Genomic DNA, 12,998 nt, shown 5'->3' with positions numbered 1-12,998 from the left:
ATGAGACAACCTATTCTTTACTTAGCTTTGGTTACCATTATTCGTAATGAAAATGAGAGAATAGGGTCCCCTTACTACATTATGAATGCATGCTGAACAATGCTTTTGTGTCCTATCTTTGGAAGCTGTGGTCTCATTGTACTGTGAGTGAGACTTTATATTTAGTGGTGAATATTTTGATATGTATTATGGTGGCCACCATTATTACAGGCTTCTTTGAGCATTGCCTGCACTGGTCCCTACACTGGATGATGTGTGCACTTCAGCGCACAAGCCCAGGATTCTCTGGGTAAATGTCCATTGGGCTGTGTGTACAACCTACTTGTTGGAGCACAGGGACAGTTCTTTCTGACTGCCGCATAGATTGAAACTTGGTGGTTTTGTATTGCTACCCCTGTTCGTCCATTACAGAAACCTTTGTCTCTTCAAGACTTCTGCTCCCAGATGTAGTGATGGCTCTTCAGAGCCTAGAAAGACGAGGCACAAATGGTACCATGAGAATATCTGACCCAGGGCCAGGACAGCTCTGAGTATCAGGAATGTTTTCTGTGCCAGGGACCCTTGGGAGCTTAGCTTTCAGGTGTGTCAGTGCCTTTGCACTGGGTCTATTGTTTTAATTTCCTTCATTGGTGTGTACTTGTTGAGTTCTGTAGTGTCGTGAGGAAGTCTTGGTATGGATGGAGGGTTGGTTACTAACTGTTCCAGTTCCTCCTTTATCACCTGTGCATTTGGCCCTTTCTTCCTATTCTTCTGTGGTTCTGGTCTGCTCAAAAGAGATGGGGCATTGTCTTTTTCACAGGACAGGTCCTTGTGTTTTGGTCCAAGCAATGGTGTGCTGTCCAGGGTCTGGTCTGCTATTGCTTTTGCCAAAGCTCTGCTCCAATACTTTTTTAGAAGTATCTATTAGACCCCACACATTGGTTTATAATGACCACAGATGGCAGTCTTTGGATAGTTTAGGGTGCAGAATGATCTAGAATGTTCCTAGAATGAAATGGTCTTCTCTAGAGCATATAATTCACACACATGTGTTAGAACTGTGAGGAGGATGCTTTTAGCTTTCAGAAGCTGCTAGACCGAGAGCTCTGTTTCTTCAGGAGAGACAATATATTGGTGGTGGCTTATCCTCATCCCTCAGAATATGTATATGTGGGACGAATCCAATCCCCCATTTCTCTACGTAAAGAGAAGCCTTGCTGTGGAGGTCAGCTGCCTTGAGGGAAATCTGTTTGCCTAGCAGTTGGTCAGTTGGGTGAAAGAAGCCGCCCTTCTTGCAGGGGTTCTCAAAAATGGGGTCGTCAAGGCTGGTGTTAGACTTGCTGGGGCCTAGAGCCAGAGCCAAAGCCTGAGCACCAGTGCCCATGGCTGAAACCAAAGCCCAAGCCCCACCGCCCAGGACTGAAGCTGATTCCTGAGGTCTTCAGCCCTGGGCAGGGGGACTAATGTTACATGCCCCCCACCCAGGGCAGAAGCCCTGGAGCTGCTTTGGCCTCCCTGCCCAGGGCAGCGGGGCTTGGGCTTTGGTCCCCCTTCCTGGGGTCATGTAGCAATTTTTGTTGTCAGAAGAGGGTCATGGTGCAATGAAGTTTGAGAACCGCTGTTCTAGACTCTGGTGTCCAGATGTGGAGAGTTACTCTCCTTAAAACTGACTTTGTCTGCTTTTAATGCCAAATTGCCCTGGTATTTCAGCAGCTACCATAGCCCTCATATGGATGTCCTTGATCTCATAGAATGCTTGTCTCATACTTTTCTATTCCTGGTCTCCTTCCAGGAAGAGATCTACATTCTTTTCCTTTGCTTGTGCTCTTAAAGAGCCTATCTCTTCTGTATCATGGAATATCAGGGTTGGAAGGGACCTCAGGAGATCATCTAGTCCAACCCCCTGCTCAAAGCAGGACTTAGGTAATTAAGTCTCAACACTTAGCATGATCTCAGGCGAAGATCATGGGGCACCCTTTTGGTTTAGTGGTCTGCTATTCCCCTCCCCTCACCACCCCCCCATAGCTGCATATCTGGAGTTCCATTTTAGGCCCATCACTTACACATAGAGTTGGTTTCTTGTCCTTTTGCCAGTTTCTTTGAACCTCTGAACCAGATCTGTGTCCTTGAGCCTGCTGACCCCTGAAGTGTTTTGTAGCCATAGTTTCTGAAAGAAGGGTTAGTGAGCTGCTAGTTTTCTTTTTGATTTTAGTCCTGTCACGTACATGCAGCTTTCTAGTGGCTAGGAAACAAATGAGTTTGAATTTAAACATTCCAAGTAGTAAAGATGAGAAGTGAAATACAGGACCTTCTACATGATATACTTTTAGAAAGACAACTTTTAAAATTTTCCATGAGATACAGTGGTGCTGTAACAATTTTTATAGTGGGGGTGCTGAAGGAGGAAACCATGTATTTGGATTGTTATTACTACTTCAAGCCAGGGGGTGTGGCAGCACCCCTAGTTCCAGCACCTATAATGAGATCTACACTTGGAAGTCTTTTAATGCCAGGTGTCTGGTCTGGCTAAGAAATGAATGAGATCAAATATTGTTTTTATGGGAAGTATATACATATTTTTAAGATGTTGTGGCTGATTACGCATCAGGGGAGGCAGGATGGTTCTGTGGCTAAGGCACAGGACTAAGTGTCATGAGAATTAGGTTGTCTTCCTGGATCTGCCACAGACTTTTTGGGAAACCTTAGGGAAATCACTTTATTTATTTTTGCCTTAGTTTTCCTCTTTTTTGTAAAATTGGGATAATCCTACCTAATTACATGGGTTTCATGGGGTTATACTGTTTGTTGTGCATACAACAAGAACAAACAAACAAAACCCCCACACTGTAGCTTCAGGTTGCTATTGGTCTTCTATTAAACTCATTTGCATTTGTTCTGCTGATAATCCTTATTTAACGTAGGAGGCTAAAATGTTTCAGCTTGGAAAAAATCATTTTTCCAGTTTAATAGATGCAGTCTTAAAGATTAACCTTTACCCAAATAGGAAAATCCTCAAAACCCATTTCCATTCAAGATTCTAAAGTAACAATGACTGGTTATTTGTCATAGATCACATCTTTAAAATTATAAACTACATTTTTTTTCTTGTGATTTAAAGAGCTACGAGGACAATATTCTAATTCATTCCAGTTCTATTACTTAAAGTGCTAAATAAAAGGTAAATCACTGTTCAAGTTCACATGCCACCATAAACTTTGAAAAGAATGCAGATTTTTGGGGGTTGAAATAGATATGAAGTGTATATTTTTGTTTTCATTTATAAGGATTTTAGCTAAAAATTCTTTACTCTGTTTTCTCTGTTGCTGTGCTTTGTTTGCACCAGTGTGAAAACACATTCATTCATAAATAGATTTTAAGGCTAAAAGGGATCTTTAGATCATTTAGTTTGACAACATCCATATGACACAGGCCACAGAATTTCACTCAGTTACCCCTGCATTGAGGCCAATAACTTGAGTTTGACTAAAGCATCTCTTCCAGAGAGACATCCAGTCTTGATCTGAAGACTCCAATAATGGATAAACCAACACTTCTCTTGGTAGCTTGTTCCAGTGGTTAATCATTTTCACTGTTAAAAATTTGTCTTTCATTTCAAGCCGTTGGCTCTTCTTACACTTTTCTTCATTACATTGAAGAGCCCTTTAGTACCTGATATTTTTTTCTTTGTAAAGGTACTTGCACCATAAGCAAGTCACCTTCCATCTTTTTGATAAACCAGACAATTGAGCTCCTTAAGTCTCTTGCTATAAGGCATTTTCACCAGCCCGTGAATAACTTTTATGGCTCTTTTCTGCACTCTCTCCAATTGTTCAGCATCCTTTTTAAAATATGGATGACATATTATGGACAATGTAGTATTCTAGTATTGGTCTTACCAATGCTGTATACAGAAGTAAAATCACCTTCCTACTCCCCACTCACCTGTTTATATATCCAAGGATCACATAGTCCCTGTTTGCCAAAGTATCATGCTGGAAATTCATATTGAGTTGCTTGTCCACTATAAATCCTAAATCCATTCCAGAGTTGCTGCTTTCCAGGACACAGTCCCCCATTCTGTAGATACAGCCAACAATCTTCTAAACATGCATTAGGCTGTATTTGAATAAAATGTGTTTTTCCAGTCTTGGCTTGTGGCAGTTGAAGGTTTATGACACCTGGAGTATGGGATTGTGTCACTGGTTATCTTGACTAACGGACATTGATGGACCTATCCTCCATGAACTTATGTAATTCTTTTTTGACCCCCGGTTATACTTTTGGCCTTTACAATATCCCATGGCAAGGAGTCCCACAGGTTAACTGTGTGTCGTGTGAGGTACTTCCTTATATTTATTTTTAAACCTGCTGCCTATTTCAGTAATAGTTATGCATGCTAATAATTCCAAAATGGAAGTCTGACAAGGGACATCTTCAGAGTAAAAAGCTTTGAGTCTCATCAAACTGATCATATTTTTTTTTTTGATCAATAAGGAAAGGTAAGTTAATTTCAAGTTTTTTGAAGTAAAACTTGCTACACATACACCCATCTTTTATTGCCACCTGGTGGCAAGATAGAGCTTCCTTTAGTTTCTCTCCACAAGCATTTAGCTATTAAAAAAACATGAACTCTGAAAATGTTCTAACATTAATTTTTTTGAATCAGAAGTTGTCTTTGATCTTAAAACAAATGAAGATAAAACCCTTTTAAATGAGCCCAAATGAAAACTTTTTAATATTAAAATGTATTTTCATTGCTGTTTTTCCTCTTGGGTAACTTGAGCTGATGAAACTGGGGAAGTGTTTTGTTACTTAACCTTTCCTGATAATAACAGGGATGTAAAGTTAAGAATTAAACGAATGAGATACGTTAACGAGTTCAGTTTTAGTTAGGGCTTTCTGCTAGTTAATCAACTAGTGCATCAGTCCTGGAGTTTGCAAAGCAGTGGGGCTGCAATGTAATTGTCTTTCATGAAAGATAAATATATAAAACACCTCATCATTATGATGGACTCTCTGCATATTTAGATATGTCGCGGGCTAGCCCAGTGAGCTGCTGGATGGTGTATCAGTTAGATAGCTTTGGGGGGGGTGGGCGAGGGGAAGAAGTACTTTAGATTTTCAAAGACACCTGATAATTACTGAAGAAAGATCCCTCTGGTTCTCGTCAGAAATGGACAACACAGCACCACATCTTTACAAAATTCACCTTGCAATATTGTATCCTGCTGCTCTGTGCAATATAAATCAGGAGTGTAATGGAACCCCCTTTCTGAACCTTTATTGAATATGTACTTGTTGTTTTTTTTTTGTTTTTGTTTTTTTTACTTGGGAAGATTGCATCTATGGCTCAGTGACCCTTCAGGCAGGCACTGTCCGTTAAATAACCTCCTTTGTACAGCTTCAGAATTCCTTTTTCAAGCAGTAGTGCCATTCCATCTGATTTAATCTTACATCCCTCATGTCCAAAGCAAACTTATCTGAAATATATATCAAATTGTAATCATTAGATATAAAAAGAGCAAACAGATATCTATCTTGCAAGGACACAAGCACTTAGAAAATCAGATGTTTATCAACAGTATCTAAAACTACAGTGTCAAGGTGAGTGAGAGTAGCTGTGACTCAGATTTTATATATATATAAAGGCAGGCAAAAACTCTCCATCAGGCATTGGGGCTGACATGATTAGGTCAACAGTCATAACAGGAAGTGGGAAATAAAGCATCCTATGAAATTTGCAGAGCTGCTATTCGGACCTCACTTCACTGATTCCACTTGCTGTTTCTGTGGATACAGCCTTCAGATGGTGGATGTGATCTCTTAAATCCAAAGCCTGCTTTTTTGCATTCATTTCCCTCCTTTTTTTTTTCCCCCACTGCTCCCCAGCACTTTCAGGTCTCCTCCAAATACATTCTTTGTGTGAGTATGAGAGTGACACTTCCTCACCTGTAACTATCTCTTCTCAAAACAAGATGCCATCAGATGCCAAGGACAATCGGTAGCTCCTCCCCGGGAGTCTCTGGCACCTGTTGGCCTGCTGGGGCAGAGGGATGCTGGTTGGTCAGCATACCCCAGCTCCCAGGATTTGGCCCTGCACAGAGGCCATGTGGAACTGTTTATGCTCCGTTCCAGCAGAAGAATGGTTACTCACCAGCTTGCAGCAACAGCAGTTGTCATCCTCCTCAGGATGCAAAGGAAGATGGGTGAGGATTGTGGGGGAGGGGTCCCCATGTGTCGCCAGGTGGCATCATTCCTAACGAAACACAGGCAGGAGACAGGACCACTTATGCAGGATCAGCTTGCCCACTCAGGAATCATCTGACTAAAGGGGTTAAAGAAAAGATTTGGAAAGGGGAATTTGTGGATTTATTGACCTTGGGGGAAAAAGCAAGCTGAGGGAGGGGACAAAAAGCACAAACGAGGAAGGACAAACCCCGCAGACTGAAGGTGCCAAACTCTTGAGAACTGGTGCACAGCCTTTTGCATTTATGCCTGTACAATTTGTGACAGGAGCCCCAAGAGCTGAATTTCCTTGTTTTAAGTAGCAGGACTTAATAGTGAGGACTCATGCCATATATGTGGGGGTGGCATGGTAAGGTATGACAGAGAATTTAGGCAGAAGAGCCTGATTTATTCTGAGGTAAAGTAGACATGACCTTTGGCTGGAATGTGATTCTTTACTGCCCCGCACAGCTGGCATTCATGGACAGCAGGTTGCCAGTGCCAAAATCTCAGCTTCAAAATGCATATGTAAAAGCCTACATGTGCTGTATGTTTAATGATGGGAAATGTTTAACTTCCCAAGGCAGGTACAAACACTGCTGTAGGAGGTGCAAGGGTCAGGTGTGTTCAGTGAGATATTTGTTATGTGATGCTGGGGTAGCCATGGTTCAGGAGTGTGGTTCTGGGGCGCTGCTGGAAGAATGTGATATCAACTCTGCATTCCAGTTGCTTCCAGTGTATCCCAGGGACTTTAACCTGCTTGGGTTTCAGTTTTAGGGCCAGTACTGTTTTGATAAAGCTATGCCCAGGAGATGTTCGGTGTCGTTTGCTGCTTTTGAAGGATTCGGCTCCAGGCTGGAGTGGGGCATTTGTGTGTGAGAATGGCCTGCCTCACGCGGTGCACTATCACAACGATTTTTGATTTGCAGGAGGGTTATGGACAGGCTACAGTGGGCACATGCTTCAGGTATTTCAGAACCTAGCTAAGAACCTTGGGGTCCCCTCTGCTAAGGAAAAAACAGAGGGCCCTACCCAAAGTGTAATGTACCTGGGCATCTAACTGGACAGTTTGGGTGTCTCTAGGTTCCCTACAGACAAGTTAGAATCGATTAGGGCACTGATATGAGCTCTCAAAGGAGCAAAGACAATTACTCTGAGGGAACTACAGGTGGTCCTGGGGCTCCTAAACTTTGAACGCTGGTTGGTGTCTCCCAGTTGGGCATTTTGTGCTCATCTGGTGTTGGCCTTCTCTGGAGTGCAAAAACCCCAAGGGGAATGAAAGAAGACTTAGAAGTGGGAAATATTCCTGGAAGAGTTTAATGGGTTTTCAATATGGTGGTCGGCCTGGTGGCTCAAAACTGAGCTGTAGGTAGTCAGGTGCCTCAGGAGACATAGGTTTTGGGGATTACTTTCAAGGATATGAGCGTGCACAGAGGTGGCCAGAAAGCTCTATGGTGCAGGGTATTACAGGGGACATCACCTTCCTTGAGTTTTTTTCTATACTGGTGGCAGTCACTGTTTGGGGAGCAAACTTTCAGAACAAAAAAAGTTGGTTTCCGTTGTGACAACAAATCTGTGGCCCATATTGTAAATGGACAGTCGGCTAACCCTGCTCGGATAATGAAGCTGGTGAGGGCCTTCGTTTTACACTGCTTGCAGCTTAATACCCTTTTCTATGCAGTGCATGCCCCGGGAGTGGATAATGGTGTTGCCGACACTCTGTCTTGATTTCAGAATGACAGATTCCAGGAACTCATCCCACCAGCCAACATGGATCCATGGGTGATGACTCAACAAGTCTGGGCTCAAGACAGCTGTGGGACTAGTAGAGGATTCTGTTGACCGGTGGCCAGCCTTACAGAGTTCAGAGTGTTTAAGCACAGCAAGGGCTTCACTGTGGGTGGCCCATAGCTACACACAAGGTGGTGTGATATGTGGTGTCTTTGATCCACTGTGTTTTGGCTCCCTCCGCTATCTCTGGCCAGCTAATGGGTCCGGGAAACCCAACAAGCTACTCCTGTAGGACAGGCCCATGTGGGCATTTCATGGTGCAGGAACTCTTAGAGGGGTGGGTCCAGGAGGGGCAGGCGCCAGAGGGACAACAGGTAACCCGTAACATTGGAAACACTAACAGGATTCCAACAGGCTGTCACGGAGTCACTGGGGCAATGCTCTAGAACTACACCATACGAAGCCAGTCAGAACTCTGGGGGAGCATGCCACCTCTCTCTGAGCATACTCTCTCCAGAGCAAGAAGCTTACAAAGCTTCGACCTTCCTGGGTCTGACCTGGGAGCATTCAGCATCCCCCTTCCACACCATGTGCTTGCCACAGCAAGTCTGCCCAGGCTGGGCTCCTGGGGAAGCCAGAGGGTCCTGCACCCCAACTCTGCAATCAGACGTGACTCTCAGCCAGCCGGTAAAACAGGTTTATTCGTCGACAGGAACACAGCGTAGAACAGAACTTGTTAGCACAGAAGTCAATGACTTTCAGCCAAGTCCATCTTGGGGGGGAGCCCAGAGCTCTGGTCCTCCCCCTGCACCCCAAGCCAGCCGAGACTGACTCACTTCCAGCTGCCTGGCCCCTGCCCTGGCTGTTGCTACTCCCCCGGCCTTTGTCTCTCTTCCTGGGCCAAGAGTCACCTGGTCGCATTCCCCTCCTGGGTCTAAGGTTATAAAGGGGTGGCCATAGCATCCATGCAGGCAACCCCCACAAAAGCCTCACACCCTTATTCTCACCGCCTAGACATTGGTGCAATACACAGAGAAACTGAGGTACACAAAGCATTCATGCAAAACAGTAAGGCTCACATACAACATAACAAGGGAAAATCCCCACTTCATCACACAGGCTCTGTCATAGGTCTGCAGTTGTGGGAGGGAGGCCATTTTATTTAAGGTGGTATTTGTTGCTGCCTCTTCGGCGTGAGTGAGTAAGCTGGTGCCTATGGCATCTGTGGACAGGTCCCAGCATGCGTGAAGTGTAACAGATGTGCGACTATCTGCAGGAGCGGTGACCCTGCTCTTAAGGTACTGGAAAACAGACCAGAAGGGAAAGCGGGCTTATGTGGTGTTAAAGGAATGTGCAGATGGGCCCTGTACAGACAGAATCTGGGGCCTGCAACCAGGACTGCTGTTCATACATGGTGATGGCAGTTGCCTGACAAGATACCAGTTTGGCACAGTACTGAGAAACCCTTGCACTACTGCTGTCTTGACTACTTCTCCCCATCCCCCCCTCCCCAATTTGGTACTTGTTTTTTGAGGATCTGGACAGTAACATTAGTGGCTACAGGGTGTTTTGGCCCACATCAGGTGCAGGCAATAGGGAGCTCGAAATCAAGGTATTGCAGGACTTGTCTGCTCCTTGGAAAATATGGCAGGGAATAGCAAAATGTAACTAAACCAATATGCTTGTTTGTTTCAGAAGCTACACTGAGTATATGCGGTGTCTTGATTTGTAGGCAATCTGTAGTTCATTGGGCCCACAAGAGAGCAGCCAGAATGGCAGCTGGGCCGAAGCAGTTCGCCTCCAATAGTTTGGCAGAAGAGGCATACATTGGGATCAGCTCATGCCACTTCTGCACTCACTGACAAGCAATGTGCACACATCTCACATCCTGGTTATTCACCTCAGTGAGAATGATCTTGGCACCAGTATAGGACTTAACTCAAGGGACAGAATCCAGAGGGACGTTAGCTTAATTGAGCAATCATGGCTGGAGGTGAGGTGAGCAATGCTTGCAAGGCAGGTGGGGAGCTGCAGACCCAGCCTGCATTGACAGGACTAGAAACAACGTGACTTGAGAGGGTCACCAAGGTATTCCTTGACACGGGGGGAGGGGTGGTCAGCGATACAGCATAGCAACATCTGTTACCACTGACTGGTAGTTTTCACAGATGACGGTGTACATTTATTTGTCAGATGGAGGTGTTGACATATGGCTACAGGATGTAAGGGAATGGACAGGGCAGGAATTGTGATACCGGGCAATGTGGTTGGGTCAGGGGGAGTGACCAAGCTAGTCACTGGCACCTGCTGTGGCTAGTTTCCAGTGTGGTTAAGAGAATGAAATGAATGGTTCCCAGAGGTAAAAGACCTGGGATTTTGTTGAATGGCCTTGGACACGTGGTAGGATGAGACCTTTGGGCTTCGCAGGCTGAGGTCAGATTTTTGTGGCCATCGTGGGCCGAAGTCCCCACCCTGCTGCAACCTCTGTCCCTCTTGGGGCGGGGGGTGCTAGGACTCAGTGCTGATTTCTGGGGGGGAAGGCTGAGTAGAGCCTACCCCAGGTTATGGGTTATATGATGATGAGCCCTATAAACCCTAGCACCAGTTACGGCTTATATAAGGAGCGCTACAACCCTCAAACTGGAACCAGTTAAATGCCTGGTATGGGAGAATAGGGGTGATGGATGGGTAGCATCCCTCCCTTGTGTTAAAGTTTAATAAGAGTTGAGATCTGCCACTTAATTCCATGCATGTGTCTGTGCTCATTTTGCTGCTGTGTCAACATTGACTACCTTTGTGAGATGCAGTGGACATACCTAGCCCAGCAGTTTCAAGCCTCCTAGACTGATGGATTTATAAGACAGTGTATAGGTGGGGATAAAATTGCCCTATTCTTACAGTGCTTAGAAAACAAATCTCTGGTAGTGCTTATTAGCAGCAGAATATCAGCATGTTCAGTGTCATAAACCTCAGAATGGGTGTAGAAATGGGAACGAAGAGGCCAAATAAGAGGGACAGTTTGGAAACATGTTGTTTTATTTTACCAGTTTGCATCATTTTCTCTCCAATCAATATCTGCTAGAGTAATCTGTTATCAAAGCATTTATGGTTGGGGAGTGTCATGAAGCGATGACTCACCAGTTCAGTTCAGCACCTCCTGCTGGTCATCCTGGGAATTAGCTTTTTCCAGCTCCGGAGCACCCTCTGCTGGTCAGTGTCTCGCTTGCCTCAGGCCCCGTGTCCCTCCCAGATCCTGGTGCCCCTTTACCTCAGGGTTCTGCCTCCAGCAGTACCCCCTTACTCTGGGTCTCCCCTACCAGGGGAACCCCCAACCCCCTACCCCCACCTTGCCTCAGTGGCTACTGCCAGTTGTCATCTCACTCTTTCTCACTGGGGCAGACTGTAGTCTATAAATCACTCATCTTCGGCAAGGGGGTTGGACCAGCTGCTTTTGCCTAACCCCAGGCTACACCTCTGCAGCCTCAGTACCTGCTTTGGGCCTTATCCAAGCCTCAGCCTGGGGAGTTGCCAGGCTGGAGCTCCCCAGCTCCTCTTGCCTTTCCGCAGCGCTGCTCTACCTCAGGTACCCAGCTCAGCTCCCAGGCAGCCAGGTGCTTCTCTCACCAGAGCTAGAGAGAGACTGACTTAGCTCCTGGCTCACAGCCCTTTTATAGGGCCAGCTGTAGCCTGTTTGGGGCAAGGCCCTAGCTGCGGCTGCTTCCCCAGTCAGCCTAGCCTTTTCTCTCCCAGAGCGAGGTAGCTGCCCCACTACAGGGAGAATAACCCCATAACTGGTGAAATGTGGTGGAATTCTTTTGAGTCAGTTTTCTATTATTTTTAAAGTGCAGAGTTGGCTTTAAATATGTGTTCGTCTCAAATAGTTAGGTAGCTTCATATTTGTTCTCAGTACAGAGAGAGGTTTTTTATATTTTTGCTTTTTTCCCCTGACTTTTGAATGTATTCTCTCCCTCTCAACATACCTTGACTTCATGAAACAAATGTGTCCAAAAATTAAACATTAGAAAGGGTCAATCTAAAGAAATTATGTATTATCCGATTAATGTCCAATATGTCCTCTTTCTGGGGACAATACCTTGAATATGCAAGGAGGACTGGACTTGGAGAGATTTTTCACCTTAGGCTTCTATGATCTTGCTGTTACAGAGAGTAAGGGAGAGCATGAAAGCCATGACAAACAATTTTCTAGTCTGTTTTTTGAACTGAATCATCTTTACTTGCTGACTAGTTCCTGTTTGGCAGTTACTTCTGCAAAGGATTTAAAGAATTGTTTTCTAATTTTAATGGTTTTTGCTATGTCATTAATGTACATCTTTGTCAAGATTACATTCGATTCTGCTTTTATGGAGACACTCGTGGAAGCAGTCTGTTTGCTTTGTTGCCAAACGTAGTCAAAGGACTGGAGGGAAGGTTCATAAACAAAACACCACTTGTTCAATGCAATTTTTATTCTGTAGACCTATTTAGTCTATAACAGTTCAAACACACCACACGTTACATACTTAAGCACATTTCTTTAGAATTGGAGGGAGCACACGTGTTCCTAGTTCAAGTCTCATGGCAACAATTACTAACCTAGTTAAGCACACTACATTTCATCCAAATTGCAGTATAGTAATTGCAGAGGTTTTAAATTTTGCAGATAGGGGTGCTATGTTACTAAGAGTCAAGTAGAACAAAGGGAAGCTTCTTTTAGCATCACCTGTGTCAGTGACCCAATGGAGTAAGCCAGCTGTACACTCAGTGCTAATTCTTTCAATTTTGAAATCTTTTCCTGGAAAAAATCTGATGAACCACAGTAACAGCTACTCTGAAATAATTGTAGATAAGTTTGCACAATTACCTTTGTATCAAGGAATTCATGCAGAACTCTGTCAAAATAAGGGCCAGCCATCAGCTTATTTTCATCCTTAAAGGACAACCCTCCATTTTTTGGGACCAAATACTTCACAAGTTTGAAGAACTTACAAATCTGATTGATCAGCTGTGATACTCTTTACTCACTATTGTGGATCATATACTTGCTCTCTTTTTGTTTGTTCTGT

At 44.5% G+C, this 12,998-nt stretch overlaps 1 protein-coding gene across 7 annotated transcripts in view; it reads left to right on the top strand.

Moving 5' to 3' along the window:
* DNM3 (dynamin 3) overlaps positions 1-12,998 on the top strand; it is a 298,280-nt gene that overhangs the window by 40,547 nt on the left and 244,735 nt on the right. The gene's annotated exons all lie outside the window — the stretch shown is intronic.

The sequence above is a fragment of the Lepidochelys kempii genome, chromosome 8, assembly GCF_965140265.1.
Source record: "Lepidochelys kempii isolate rLepKem1 chromosome 8, rLepKem1.hap2, whole genome shotgun sequence".
Lineage (NCBI taxonomy): Eukaryota > Metazoa > Chordata > Testudines > Cheloniidae > Lepidochelys > Lepidochelys kempii.
The sequence above is the reverse complement of the archived record's forward strand: the minus strand, read 5'-3'. Positions and strand labels throughout refer to the sequence as shown.